Genomic DNA, 15,825 nt, shown 5'->3' with positions numbered 1-15,825 from the left:
AGTAAATTTGTCCATCCCTAGTATGAAATTACCGCTGGACAGTCATGCCCTTAAATGAGTCTGCTTCAACATTTCATCCATGGATTATTTCAGTATGACAACAGACTGTGGATGACTCTAAAATTCTGGCAGTGAATGCTTGTGTGCCTTCAAGGGAAACAGAGATTATTTTGCCTGTGGTGGGGAGTCCCTTCCTATAAGTAGTTAAGTCCAAGAAAATATCTTTCCTAAAATATCACAAGTAATGAACACAAATTAGCATTTAGTTAAGCTTCAAACTTTCTGCCAGTGTAATCACTGGCTTTGTAGGCTACCAAAGGAATGCAAGCGATCTCTAAAACATGGAGGCAATAACTCAACCATTTCTTTTTCTCTGCTTCCCCTCATCTTCTGCTTCCCCTCATCAATTCCAGTGAAACTTGCATGGAAGAAATGCTAAGCAAACTGAAGCCTCCAGCAACTTCCCAACTTGTTCTTACAATTAACAGAGGCATGTTGTATATATTGTAAACCTGTTATTTTATACAGTGCTAAAATAACAGAGGAGGTGGCGGAACTCACCATAAACGCTTCCCTTTTTCTCTTATAATGGCAACAGCGCCAACCTGAGAGGCGACAGAACTGCGTTCCAGCTGAAAATAAGCCCTGATTTAATGACAGATGATGATTACTTGTTGCTAGCACAGAGCATCTGAAGAACATTCCAATAATAAAGACATCTAAATCAGGGCTTACTTGCTAAACAGTTAGCAAACAAGGCTCCCTATATTTCTGGCAATTCAAATAAGGATGGATTTAACTTCTTGAATTAGAGAAGCGGCATTTTCCCCTCCATTTGAGATGTCTCCATGCCAAGACAAGCTATTATTATTACTATTGAACACTGTATGTTTAAGGAAGTTGTAAGTGGCTTCCTCTGGTTATAAAAAAGAGGGGAGTAGCTATGTAAACTAAGCTAAGTTGAAGAGTTTACAGAAACCGACTTCCACATGGTCTAGCCAAAATCTGCTCCATAAGCTCTGGAATAAATCAAAGAGGCAATAATGACATATGAAAAAATCCACAATCAGGTTACATTAACATTTTGATTTTATTTTAACACCAAATTCTACAGTCCTGTGCACAGTTACTTCAGAGTAAGTACCACTGAAATATAGCAAGTAAATATAGGTAGGATCAAAGTGTACATAGCAAGACCCTGAGAATCTTACTATGTTTCTGCATCGGCATTGCACTACCAGGTGTTTCATGTCTGTATGCCATAAAAAAATGTATGCCATAAAAACTGGATTGGTAAATTTTATGCTTGCCCTTGCTTTAGGGTGCTCATCATCTCAGATCTATTTGCAGGCCTAGCAAGCCACTCACAAAGAAAGCAAGGAATGCCATGTTTAACTGGTCAACCAAACTATCAAGAATAAATGTAGACATACAGAAGTGACTGATAACATAGCTACCGAATATACTTCATTGTTTCACAGACATTTTTGCTACTAGCCAATAACTATCATTCATATCCTTGCTCTCTAACCTACGCAGGACTTGTATTTCATCTCAGTTGATGATCTTTATTTGGGAAGCAGGTAAATCACCTGACCTTCCTCAGAACAAAGCTGTGAAGGAAATTATTTCCATTCAAAAGCAAATTATTAGATTGAGAAGAAACACACATCCAAATTACCTTCTGTGCACAATTTCATCAAGTAAATTAGGAAAATAACTCCCTTCGAATGCAGGAATGAGAGCAATAAAGTTATCTATGGAGATATTTGATAAATCAAAATAAGTGTGCATCTCTATAGATAGTTCTGCCTAGTGATAAATACTGGCCCTTTCCTAAACAGCCAAACCCTGTGCAACAAGGGAGATTTTATTATTTACTAATTACAGCACAAAATATGACATGCCAAGGTTATCTCTTCTACCTGTGACGATAGCCTTAACCAACCCAGAGAAGAAATTCTGGCTGCTATAGTAACGGGTAATGGTCCAATTTAACCCAGTTACCAGAATGCTGCTAATTCTGGGAGATAATGATGGGGTAGGTATAAGACAGATTGAAAATCCTGGAGTTTTTAATAGAACTGTGAGCAGTACTGTTATAAATAAGGGCTAGACTGGGCCATGTACACACAAAAAGAAAAATGGAACCAGCAGAGCTAAAAAATCTTCATACTGCTAAAGTAATACATTGACTGCATTAGAGCAGTAAGAAAATGTCGCTTGTATTGACTGGGTAGAGGTAGTTGTCTAATCCTTTGAAGAGACTTTACCAAATTTACTTCACAAGGCTGTTACTTAAGGCTTGTCCACATCAGAGACCAGGTGCGCAGCCTGGTCTGGACTCACAGCTGTCCATGGAGGCACAGGTCAATAATAATAATAATAATAATAATAATAATAATAATAATAATAATAATAATAATAATAATTTATTATTTATACCCCGCCCATCTGGCTGGGCCTCCCCAGCCACTCTGGGCGGCTTCCATAGAAAGCAAAAATACAGTAAAATATCACACGTTAAAAACTTCCCTGAACAGGGCTGCCTTAAGATGTCTTCTGAATGTCAGGTAGTTGTTTATCGCTTTGACATCTGCTGGAAGGGCGTTCCACAGGGCGGGCGCCACCACCGAGAAGGCCCTCTGCCTGGTTCCCTGTAGCTTTGCTTCTCGCAATGAGGGAACCGCCAGAAGGCCCTCGGCGCTGGACCTCAGCGTCCGGGCAGAATGATGGGGGTGGAGACGCTCCTTCAGGTATACTGGAGGCCGTTTAGGGCTTTAAAGGTCAGCACCAACACTTTGAATTGTGCTCGGAAACGTCAATTCTGTGTCCAGGGCAGCTGTTTACCAGCTCCATCTGGTATGCAGGCTGAGACCCTACCGGCCCACAGACTGTCTCATCAGAGTGGTGCATGCTCTAGTTATCTCTTGCTTGGACTACTGCAATGCACTCTATGTGGGGCTACCTTTGAAGGTGACCCGGAAATTACAACTAATCCAGAATGCGGCAGCTAGACTGGTGACTGGGAGTGGCCGCCGAGACCATATAACACCGGTCTTGAAAGACCTACATTGGCTCCCAGTACGTTTCTGAGCACAATTCAAAGTATTGGTGCTGACCTTTAAAGCCCTAAATGGCCTCGGTCCAGTATACCTGAAGACGTTCCCTCACTAGAAGAAGCCAAGTTACAGGGAACCAGGCAGAGGGCCTTCTCGGTAGTGGCACCTACCCTGTGGAACACCCTCCCACCAGATGTCAAAGAGAAAAACAACTACCAGACTTTTAAAAGACATCTGAAGGCAGCCCTGTTTAGGGAAGCTTTTAATGTTTAATAGGTTATTGTATTTTAGTGTTCTGTTGGAAGCCACCCTGAGTGGCTGGGGAAACCCAGCCAGATGGGCGGGGTATAAATATATTATTATTATTATTATTATTATTATTATTATTATTATTATTATTATTTCTGTGTGTTTGCAGTCCCTTGTAATTTGCATAGTCCACGTGACACCTTCAAACAACACCAATCTCAACAGTAAATTCAGGCTGACCCGATCAGGGGCTAATCCAATAAGTCGGGACAGCAGAGTCAGGCTCCAAACTGCTCTATTTGGAGTCATAGACAAATTGTTTGGGTGTTTAGGGGTGTGTGGATCACGTGTCACTTTCTGCTAGTCTCCTTTCCATGTTCACTACTTATAAATACTTGTATGTACTGCTGGGTGTGGGGTCATGTCCTGCAGAATATCCGCTCAGTTGGGACTCTGTTTTTTTTTTTTTTTTTTTTTTAATATTTTTATTGGATTTTCAAAATTTTTTTAAACAAACACAAACATATATCATAAACACAAAACACAAAACAGAATATCTGTAGTTTCATACCCTTACAATCATTACCCTCTTTCAGTGACTTCCCCCCACCCCCCCCAGCCACCTTCCCATTTCATTAAATATCTCAGCAAGTTATTTGTTCAAATCTCTTAAATATTATTCATATCTTTTCTTATAATTTATCCTTTATCCATTTTTACTTTAAATCCCATTATACATATTAAGTTGTTTCTCTAAGGTCGGCCTAGTTTCTCTCCCACAAATTCCTTACTCTTTATATTAAATCAAAAAACAATAATATTTCTATTCTAAACCCCAGACTTTTACCACTCTGCACTCCCCTCCCCCTCTGTCCCGGTATTTGCCCCTTCCCACATTAATATCCCAAAGAAAAAAAAACAGATTTAACCCGGATTTCTCACATCAGAGGCCCTTAGGCCCCCGTTAATCACTCTCCAGCAATTTTGTTTATAGTCCTTTTTATTGATCTTCTCTTCTCGAAGGAATTCTGTCACCAGTTCCTCATATTTTCCAAACAAAAACAGTCTTTGTCCAGGATCAACAGATCTCCCATGTTGCAGCTTAAAGAAGAAGTCTCCATCATACTTATTCGTTCTTTCGTGGCTTAATGTTTCAGTTGTTCCAGGGACTTCCATCTTTCTCTCTCTTTGCAGATTTATGATCCATTGGTTGTCTTTTTCACTTCTTTTCCTCCCAAAAGTTACAGATATTTGATTGCTCTCTTCCTCCTGAACTCCTTCTTCTTTTTCTTCTTTTTCCCCCAGTTCTGAAGTTGTCTCTTTTTCTGCAGCTGCAGATTCTTTTTCCATCCGGTTAGCTCCACCAACAGATTTGTTTAGTTTAAGATTGAAGGTCATCAGTTGATCTCTCATGGCTAAGCTCTGCTCTTGCAGAGCTCCCATCAGGGAAAACATTTTTTTTATCTCTGCCAGTAGTTTTCCTTCCGCAGCCATTGCAATGTCTTTAGTTCCCTCCAGGGGGATTTCCATCATAGTTCTTTTCCAACAGTTCGTTACTTTGTTATTCAGAATTAGTTTGTTTCCAGTCAATTTAATGTAACACTTTTAGTCCCAACAATATAGTTATAACACAGTTTTAACTCAATTTCCAAGCTGACGTCCGTTTGACAGCTCTTTTGACAGCTGTCAAACACCTTGTTTTTTCTCTCGGGTTCCCAAGCAGGGCACTGCCCGGGTTCGGGGGGGGGGTCCGCCAAAAGCAAAACCTCTGGGATTCCCCTCTCTTCACTCCAGCACAAGTAACTTTTTCAACCAATTTATGAAAGTGTTCTTTCTCCTTTCAACACCAAAGTCTTTCCGACTTAGTGCTCCTCTCCTTGCTTTAAGTCTTTTGGTGGGGGGGGGAGTGTGGACTTCCTTTTTAACACATCCCCCGCTCGTACTCAAATTCAATGATAAAACTTTTAGTGCCAAAATTTCCTTCTACTCACGAGTTGTTTTTTCAGTCCAAATTTCAGGAAGAAAGATAGCGCTCTCCGGTCATGGCTCGCGGCTTCGCTCCGCCAAGGCAGCGATCGACTCTCAGCTCCACGCCACTCTCCGGTCCCCTCCGTAGCCTTTAAAAAGGCTCTTCGCGGATCGGGGAGGGCGCTTAAGGTGCCCGCCGAGTCTCCATGTCCGCAGGCTTCAGCGCCTGCGGTTTCTAAGGGTCCCCGTGTCGCCGGCACGGCAAGACCCGTCCTTAGCGGAGCCGATTCCCTCCAGAGCTCGGAGGGAATCCGCCATTACCCGTTCGCGCTATCCCGGAAGTCCCGCTCAGTTGGGACTCTGGGTGGGCGGCTGTTGCCGCATGACATGGCCATGATGGGTGGCCGCCATCTTTCAGCGTGGCTGGATGAGGCGATGGTCACCTGTTGCTGCCCACCTCCAGTCACGTCATGTTCTCAGGTATGGGCGGGCAGTGCCCGCCTACCCAATCAGAGGCAGGGGCTTGGGGGCTGCAACCAACCTGCCCCTAGCCTATTAAGGGGGTTGCCAGGAGCAGGCCGCCCTCTTGGCTGATGGTTGTGAGATTTTCCACCCACCCACCCTGTCTTTAGGGGCTGTCTGGGGTGTGTGTGGAGTGGACATGAAGTGTGTGGAGCCTATGGACCTTGCTATGATTTATTTAGTCACCATATTTGGGGCTAGGGAGGCATTTTCTCCTGCAAGCAAATTGGCCAGCCTGCAGGTTTTCGCCTACCTCATAGCAACCGTCACAGCTTTGGCAGATAAAGCATTGGATGGATTCTTAGTCACTGGGGTACCCTATTAGAGGAGTCCAGGAGCAGTAACTCTCTCTGGGAGTCCACTGGGGGACAGATGGGCCAATATACCTCTCCCAGTCGTGACCTGTGCGGGGTCGTGCCACCCAGTCTATGATGGGGGCAACTCCCCAGCACAAGTTCAACCCAACCAGGTTCCTATCAGGTAGCAGGTGGGCTGCCTGATGCAGGATACATGCCCAATACCTTAGCCAAACCTACACTTTCCTGTAGTCAATAAAGTTGTGGCCTAATTGAACCCAATACCAGTCTCCTGTTTCATTCTGGTGGCCTCTCATCACCTGTCACAGTCATTATGCCTCTGTGTCTTGAGTTCCTTCAAACTCTTCAACTCCAGGATGACTTAGAAGAAGTGAAGTTTCTTGTGAATATGTTGGACCCCTGCATGTTGTTATATCCTAAGAGCTGCAGTTATTTCTCTTGGATTTAGAAGTTTGCCTTCCAGAATCTCTGAGGTCTTGCCACAAAACCAGAAATTCAACAATGCCCAGAAAGGAAACATAAGGAAAGGCTAAGGGGGGAGAAAGACTTTGTGCTGGCCAGTGACTGGTGTTTTATGGATTGTAATTATTCTAATGACAATTTGTTAATTGTTATATATATATAGTGCTGCATTTCTGATTCATTTGAATAGAAAGTGGCATAGAAATATAATAAAAACAGGACAAAAGCAAGGAGAAAGACAGACGAAGAACAGAAGGCGCTGTCAAAAGATAATGTTTTAAAGTTTTAAAGGCTGCCTGGTGTGCCCTCCTTGCCTGGAAATAGCTGTAAAATTAATTGGCAATGAAAGTGAAAAACCATGAAGAAGCTACTGTCAGATGCTCATGCCTATGTGAAGCATCTTGCACAGCTTTCTTTGAACTTTCTACTGTAGACAGCCATCCCATTATTACCAGCTAGCATCGCCTAGCTACCAACATGGTCAATGTTTTGGACATAGCCTACTGGTGCCAGTGCTGCATATGAACTGATTCTTTTGCCATGCTGGCAGGCTGCAATGCCACAATCAGGGAGAGCTTTTTGGCAGGGCCACGCATAAAAGGCATTGTGTTTAAATTGGCCCTCTCTGAAAAGATTTGCAAAAAAACAACAGGAGTGGAATTATGCCGAGGAGTATGCGAGTTGGCATCATGTGTATAAATGATGCATAAGTCACACTTGTGCTTTTTTAAAAAAATGCACATGGCTCAACATCACACAAATATTAGTTGGTGTGCTTCCCTCTCCTTTGCTATTATGGATCTGAGGTTTAAAAGCTAATCCATTTACATGCATCAGCCTTTAGCTCTAACTCCATTTTGAGTTTCTTCCTATCAATTAATTACAGTTGCTTTTGCTTTTGGAGATAATCTTCTCTTCTTGGACTGTAGAGCTATTCCAAATACTGTTTGTTGTAAGAATGCAATTGGAGAGAAATAGTCTCCCAGCATTTCAAGTTCTGCTCCTGAATGTAAATGCCTGCTGATCATAAAATTATAGTATTTAAAATCCAGAATGGGATTGCCAACATAGAATTAACAATGAGGGACATGATCCAGTCAAAAGGAAACACACTTACAACTCTTGGATCCAGTTACAGATAGGTAGCCGTGTTGGTCTGCCATAGTCAAAACAAAACAAATTCCTTCCAGTAGCACCTTAAAGACCAACTAAGTCAGTTCTTGGTATGAGCTTTCGTGTGCATGCACACTTCTTCAGATACACTGAAACAGAAGTTTCCAGACCCTTCTATATAGTGAGAAGGTGGGGAGGGGTATTACTCAGAAGGGTGGTGGGAATGGGTGATTGGCAGATAGCTGTGATGAGCCTGTTGACGACTCTTGACGACTGCAATAGGTCTTACAGGAAAAAGCAAGGGGTGAAAAGGTGAAAAATGGCTTTGTCATGTATAATGAGATAAGAATCCAAGGTCTTTGTTCAGACCAGGTTTCTCCATGGTTTTAAGCTTGGTGATAAGTTGTAATTCAGCAGCTTCTCTTTCCAGTCTATTTCTGAAATTCCTTTGTAGTAAAACAGCTACTTTGAGATCTTGTATAGAATGTCCTGGGAGATTGAAGTGTTCTCCTACTGGTTTCTCTGTCTTGTGATTCCTGATGTCCGATTTATGTCCGTTTATTCTTTGGCGTAAGGTCTGGCCTGTTTGTCCAATATAGAGAGCTGAAGGACACTGTTGGCATTTTATGGCATACACAATGTTAGACTCTTGGATGTCAGTGGAAGATGTAAACCGATGCTCATTTCCATTTGAAGGTATGGGTATATGTGTTTGACACAATCCAGATAACCAGGTTCTCAAAATGAAATGTTTTTTTCAAGCAACAGTCTAGGCTACAGTATGTACATCCATTCAGTTGGCTTGCAGATCACAGCTACAATAAGCAGCTACAATAAATGGATAACAGTAGCATAGACTGACCTTACACATAAAAAACACTTCTGTCTATCATACCACATCTTTTAATGAAAGCACTCGGGCAGATCCAGATAACCCTATGGATATTGACATTCATTATAAAATACTGCCAGTGGGTTATGAATTATGAATTGTCCTATTATTGCCTTACTGCAGTCAAGCACTTCTTTTTCCCCCTTCTTTACATTAATGTTAATGCATTCTCCCACATCATACTTTCTTTTAGGGTATTGTTTCATATTTGCCTACCCCAAGCAAAATGGCAGTGCCATGTGACAGATGGCATGTAAAGCTAATAACATGGACTATCAACTCTCATCTGCACTTCAAAGTTTTAGAAAACCAATTATACCAAAAATTGAAAGTCAAGGAGCTCTGGAATTCAAATTATGCCCAGGACAGCAAATGCCAGACAGAATTCCAAACAAACTGTGTGTGTGTGTGTTTTGGTTAATGTAATAATCAGTATTTAGCACTGGGTCAGCAACTATAAAATTCATTTGATACTTTTTGGCCTTTGTGCAAATATTTTCATATACAGGGGCAAAAGCAGCACCAGGCAAGCTACAGGGCTTGAGAATTTGTATACTCCTGAAGACAAATTACTAGTAAGGTCAAAGGAAAAAAGAATCCAAGCACAACCCTCTTGATGGATGTGGGATCTTATGTCCCATACAACATTCTTTCATGTAAGTGGGTCTTAGCGAAGAATGGACTCTTCTTCACATGACCAGAGCTGGAAGATACAATCTACCAGTAAGTTACTTTGCCCCAGTCTCACTGAAATGCACACAGCTAATAGGATGTTGCCTAGTAGGATGCTGCCAGCTCAGGAAAATATTCCAAGTTCTAGTGGTTCATACATACATACCCACCCACCCCCAGAGAGAGAGAGTCAGAGAGAGAGAGAGAGAGAGAGAGAGCAATCTAATCCTCAGAAGTAAGTCTCATTGAGTTCAATGGATATCACTCACAAACAAGGAGGTATAGTATTTCAGCCTTAATTCCCATAATACTTCAGACAAATACATAGTTTGCTGTAGGTACTGTATTGCTGATGATAAAATTGCTGATTTTTTGAACTTGAAAAAAATCAGGTCTATAAACTACACATTGTACATCAATTTTATTTGCATATTTTGTTACCAGCTTTGCCACCTTTATTCTAGCAGGGTGCTTCAATCTTCAGCAGCTGCACTACAGGCTCAATTTTCCCCAACATGGAGATGCGATGATAGGAAGAAATTCAACCGATGAAGCTTTCCTATCATATTTAACAGTCCTGCCAGGAAAGAAAATAGAAACTCTTAGTAAGAAAGAATGTACAATTTTCATCACTATGATTTTACTGACAAGTACTTAAGGATATTAATAGCATCGCAGGTACTTCATGTTAAAGAGACCACCATAACTTCCTTATTCATTGTCATTGGCAAAGAGCCATTGTGTAATTTCAAGCATTTCCAAGAATCCATGTTGTAATGTCTTAGCTCTTCATATACATGCTGGAAGTGCAAACAGCACTGACCAGCAAAGTGGAGATTTTCACTAGAAGAATATCCTTCAGGGCCCTACGGGACCACTTTTTACAGCATTGAATACCCATTTGCCAGGATGTAAGGATAGTTTTCCTTAGGAACTTACCAAAGCAATGTCTAATGGTTTTGGTGGTTGTGTGAATTACCCATCCATATGAAACCCATTTAAGTAACACATCAAGTTGAGGCAGCCATGCTGGCCTGTAAGGGGGGGAAAATCCAAAATCCATAGTAGGGCAATACCAAAATGTCACAAAAAGTGTGTGTGTGAGAGAGAGTGTGTGAGAGAGAGAGAGTGTGTGTGTGTGTGTGTGAATTCTCCACAGCTCTTCATCCGACTAGATTATTGGTGGGGAATCTGTGGCCGCCTAGATGCTGTTAGACTCCCACCAGCCTCTCTACAGGCTCTCCATGCCAGTCATCTGTTCCTCAACAGGAAGCAACAGCTGGCAAGAGCTCCTGGAGGGCGTGACCCTTACAAATGGTCCTGGTGGAATGTTGAAATGAAAGTGGCACTTCTTCTTCTTCTTCTTCTTCTTCTGCTGCTGCTGCTGCTGCTCGGTGATGTAATGTGGATGGCTCAGGTGGGGATTCTTTGCTACCCAAGTTCACAAAACATAGGGAAAGTATCATTTCTCCATGGCAGAGCATCTGCTTTGCATGCAAAAGGTACCAGGTTCAATCCTTCACAGCTCCAAGTGAAGGATGGAGAGCCATTGCTACTCAGTGTTGTAGGCAATTCTACAGCAGAAGGTCCAGTGGTTTGAACTGGTACTAGGTATTTATTTATTTGCTGCTTCACTACAGCGTTGCACAATAAAATAAGATCACAGAATTGTTGAGTTGGGAGGGATCCCATGGGTCATCTAGTCCATTGCAGGACTCCTGCCCACAGCTGTCCCACAAACCATCAAACATCTGGTTAACAGCTGGTCTGACTTGATAGAATGTAGCTTCCTATGTATGGGAATGCAGTGGGCCTTATGGATGATTCAGTTTCTGCTGAAATATATGCTTATTTTTGGGATTTGCACATGACTCAGCTCCCTTCCACTCTCAGCTGTGGATGCAGAGGGGCATATGCACAGCTGAACCTCCAGAAAAAAATTCTGTTAACTGAGCAACCCTCTCAGCCTAAGGTCTGGTTCAACATGCAAGCTCATCCCATTATGACTGCAACATCAAGTGATGACTGGCATGTGTGAAAGAGTCAGCTGCAATCTATTATCACAAACGTTTGCTTATATCACAAAATGCCCTAACTCGGATGCCATACTTTTTTCAGTGTGGTGAAGTTCATATCTTCCACTCCCAGGTATAGTGTGTCAACTCATCTGATGTGCAAGAGCAGCCTATAAATGATTCTCAGATATGTCTCTGGTTCAGGTCTACCTCAAAGACACCAGCTTGTCTTCAGCAAGCCCCTACTGGCCTTCCACTACAATATGAGGATGATAAAACTAGCCGACCTTACAAGCTTGTTCTGAATATTAATGAGATGGTTTGCTATCCTTGCTGCTGATGGGGACAGCTTTTCTAATTGTTAAAGTTCTACTTTTTTGGAAAGTGTTTGCTCCTGCCTGGTCTACATAATATTCTTCAAAAGATGCTGAGAGGACAGCTTTAATGTGGTCCAAGAAGAGATTCCAGGAGGTGGACCCCCAAAATCCCTGGAGAAAGGAAAGCCATGAGAGCCCAAGTCTTCTCTCTCTTCCACCTCTCCTCCTTACTCTCCCCATTCCCTCTTTCTGTAATATTGTCAGTTGGCAGCACAGGCTCCAATCCCCTACCCTGTACCACAACATGATATCATTGTTGTGCTGATGCAGACTATCGCATCTCCCAGTGATGGAGTAGCACAGGATGGTTCCTTCTTCATCATGATATTCAGACATTGTCGGTGGCCCAAGGGAAAGGTGCCCAGCCTCTGTATCAAAGGAATCATTGAAAAATCAACAACACGATAAGCAGTATGCTTGAGAGAATGAGGCAGAAAGGTAAATCTCTGTGCTTATTCTCTAGAATCCCTGGTGTTCAAAATCACATATCTCCTTTTCTCTTTTACCCACACTAATTTGCTGCCTGTAGAATGGTGCAGGTTTAGCACAAACACACCATCATTACCTTCCTGGCTTTGAGAGTTGGGCAGCAGATGGGCTGCTGCTGCAGCGCTTGCACTTGTAGCTTCCCAGCCTTGCTAAATACAAAAGATTACATATTCAGTAAACTAAAAGCAGCAAATCCATTTCTACAATTGTACCATTAAGTTCCTTAGACGTAAATCCCATGGATCATAGAAAATGGAGCTAAGTATTGATGAAAAATGATATATGATTAAGGAAATCATAATATTTGGATGAAGGACCAGTGGAAGCAAGCATGGAAATGGTACTGGGATTGTGGCTTTTTGAAAGTAGGAAACATTCTTTTGTTTTGCTACAAGAATGGAGATTGCTGTTGTCTAAATCTTTTATTTGTTGAGGGCTGTGTTCCCTCATCTCATGGGCCACAAGCTGCCTAAGCCAGTGGTGTAGGTGGGGCCATGCCTTCTTTCTTTCTTTCTTTCTTTCTTTCTTTCTTTCTTGCTTTCTTGCTTTCTTGCTTTCTTGCTTTCTTGCTTTCTTGCTTTCTTGCTTTCTTGCTTTCTCTCTCTCTCTCTCTCTCTCTCTCTCTTTCTCTTTCTCTCGCAAGATATTTTGCAAATATCTTGTTATAAGGAAGCTCATTCCAGTATGTAACTTTTCCACCAAAGTTTTTAAACTTAGAGCTTTTCTGTCACAGGAGCAGAAGCAACTGAAATTGGACTAGTGATGAAGACAAGTCAGAGAATACCTATATAGCAATGTATTTTTAATAATACATTTTATTAAGGTTTATAGAGAAAAATATAAAACTTAATATCTTTTACCTTTTTTAAACCAAAGTGAGACTTTTATCTAGGTGCAATAAAAACACAAAAGGGGAGGGATTGAGAAATGTCAAGCTAGATGAATTATTCATTCGGAATACTCTGGGCAAACAAATTCTCCTTTTGCTGTCATGAATCATTCTGCTGGCCAATCACAGAGATTGTCACTCTAGTCGCTCATTGCAAGATAGGAGGTATGGACATTTTTCAGTCTGAAGGCAGTTCATGTACTGCTCATAGACTACTTCCTATTCATTATTCATATTTTATTGCATGTGATCAATCAGTGCCAATAGACAAGAGTTAACACAGGATTACAAAATTGCCCCTCCATTAACTGTTCTCACTTGAAGATAGTTTCACATCCAAATTCTATACCATGGAAAAGAGAACTCTCTCGCTCTCCTTGTCTACTAAAGTTGTAATCTCATAAATACTTACTTGGGAGTAGGGTGCCTTGGAGCTCAGTGGGATTGACTTCTGAGTAAAAATGTCTAGGATTGTGATGCAAGCAGCTAGGGATAGAGGGGAATTCCATTCCGCCTGCATTCTGAATTTTAGAGTTTCTGGACTTAAATGCAGATAAGAATAAAAACTTCAGAAGAGCCTATTGCGTCAGGCCACTGGCCCATCTAGTCTAAAGTTACCAGCTTTTTTTTAATGAATCCGGGAATACTTCATTGAAATGAGTCGGAATGATAGGATTTTGTCAGAGGACTGATTTGTAAATCTGGGGACTGTCCCCAGGAAACGGGGACATCTGGTAACCTTAATCTAGTCCAGCATTGGTCCATCATTTGAAACATTCCCTGAATCCAAAGCAATTACAGTGGTACCTTGGGTTAAGAACTTAATTCGTTCTGGAGGTTCGTTCTTAACCTGAAACTGTTCTTAACCTGAGGTACCACTTTAGCTTATGGGGCCTCCCACTGCTGCTGCCGCGCATTTTCTGTTCTCATCCTGAAGCAAAGTTCTTAACCCGAGGTGCTATTTCGGGGTTAGCGGAGTCTGTAACCTGAAACGTCTGTAACCTGAAGCGTCTGTAACCTGAGGTATCACTGTAACTTGCAGATGGTGAGGTGCACTTTCTTTCAAATATTTGCACCTGTGTGCTTGGTAGTTATTACATTTCATAGACAATCTTGCATTGGTGAGAGGAACTGCAGTATGTACTGTGGTTATCAAAACAAAGGTTAACTCTTGACTTTTGCTGCCATCAGCGAACACGAGATGGCAGCATTTGCTATTCATGATATTCCACAGACTTTAGCATTCTCAGTACAAAGCTAGATGAATTCGTTCTCTCTCTCTCTCTCTCTCTCTCTCTCTCTCTCTCTCTCTCTCTCCCCCCCCCCCCCCCGGTTTACAGTTTACACAATGGCTGATCCAGTGTTTTATTCCAACCAATTTCCTTTTTACTGCCCTTTGTAACAGGCTCTATTCCAGCAAATATTTAGAGCAGAAATACCTTGCCCATAAACTCTGCCTTTTTTCATGAGTTTAGAGTGGTTTGCCATAAAGTCAACCAACCAGAAATTACCAATTTAGCATTGTGAGCACGGTGTTTTACTGGTAACGTGAAAAAGTTCACAGTGCTTTGTAAGTGCTAACATTATGCTAGCATGCAGTCGCACACACAGTGTTCCATCTTTCAACGTTCCATAACAAAACAGCTCTTGGCAAAGGCACTGATAACACTTCACTTTCTTCCTACTTTACCCCTTTACCCTATGAAATGGTTTAGCCACAGTAGCCAGTGCCTCTCATTATCCCTGACCACTGGCCATATTGACTAAGGCTACTGGGAGTTGTAGTCCAACTATATCTGGTAGGCACCACATTGGCTATGGGTTAAATTGTAACAGCCCTCCCCCCAAGAAGACACACACGCTTCCCAAGAAAGCCCTGTATTATTTCATCCTTAATACATCTTGGCAAGCATAGCAATTTATCTACTTTTTTATCAAAAAGCATTGTGCACGAACTTTAAGAAAGGTAGTCATGCCAATCTGTTGCAGCAAAAGCTACAAAGAGTCTTGTGGCACCTTTAAAGAAGTTGGAAGTGTAAAATCAGAGATCATTCTGTGTACAAGTAACATTTCCGTGTTAAAATCAACTATCCAAGAGGAATATTCTGCTTACCAAGCAAGCAGAGTGGTTTGATGTTGGTTGAGTCCTGATTGGCTGTGTAGTTCGTAGGGAGCTTTCCTCTCTATGTTCAGTTGAATGTCTTCCTGGTATGTACAGGGCCTGAAGTCAGAAAAACAAGACCTCACTGTTTTTTGTTCTGTTTGGCTCAGGAAAATACCATCAGGATTTCCTTTCTCTCTAAACTCTGTATAATTTAAGTAACTTTGCTAATAAAATACTAACACAAACATTCATGGATTACAGCCCGCTTCATCAGATTTGTGAAATGTTACAGGTATGTATACAGTACATAGCTGGGGTAAGGTCAGAGGGAAAGAAAATTATGATTATGTTATTTAACCCCTCAATCTCTGAGGGGTTCCAGTGGTTCCAAGGCACTTACCCAGGGTTCAGTTTCCTTGGAATGAGGGATAGGAGAGACTGTGGTGTTTTTATGATATATGGTCTATTTACACATATATACAACCTGAGCCTACAATGAAGGGATTCACAGCATTAACACTTCAAGAAGGATCCCTTGGATCCCAGCATAAATTGGGCATGGCTCTGTCTCTCAGCTGCCCAGCCTGCTTCTAGCCTCTAGTTCACATGCACACCTCAACTCTGGATTTTGTACTTCTAACTAACCACTAATTGGGGGGGGGGGAGATGTCTATTTGATTTCTGGCACAGAGCC

General features: G+C 41.9%; 1 protein-coding gene across 1 annotated transcript in view; it reads right to left on the bottom strand.

The window, feature by feature from the left end:
- Positions 1-13,928, bottom strand: part of POU1F1 (POU class 1 homeobox 1) — a gene marked incomplete at its 5' end in the record, with an annotated part of 64,189 nt that extends 50,261 nt beyond the window's left edge. Inside the window, 3 exons of the mRNA XM_081858545.1 lie at positions 9,699-9,834; positions 12,215-12,287; positions 13,440-13,928. The remainder of the gene's footprint in view (positions 1-9,698; positions 9,835-12,214; positions 12,288-13,439) is intronic.
- Between the last annotated feature and the right edge of the window lie 1,897 nt (positions 13,929-15,825).

The sequence above is a fragment of the Podarcis erhardii genome (assembly GCF_964252035.2).
Source record: "Podarcis erhardii genome assembly, chromosome: 4".
Taxonomy (NCBI): domain Eukaryota; kingdom Metazoa; phylum Chordata; class Lepidosauria; order Squamata; family Lacertidae; genus Podarcis; species Podarcis erhardii.
Note: the sequence above shows the minus strand (reverse complement) of the source record. Positions and strands in the feature narration are given on the sequence as shown.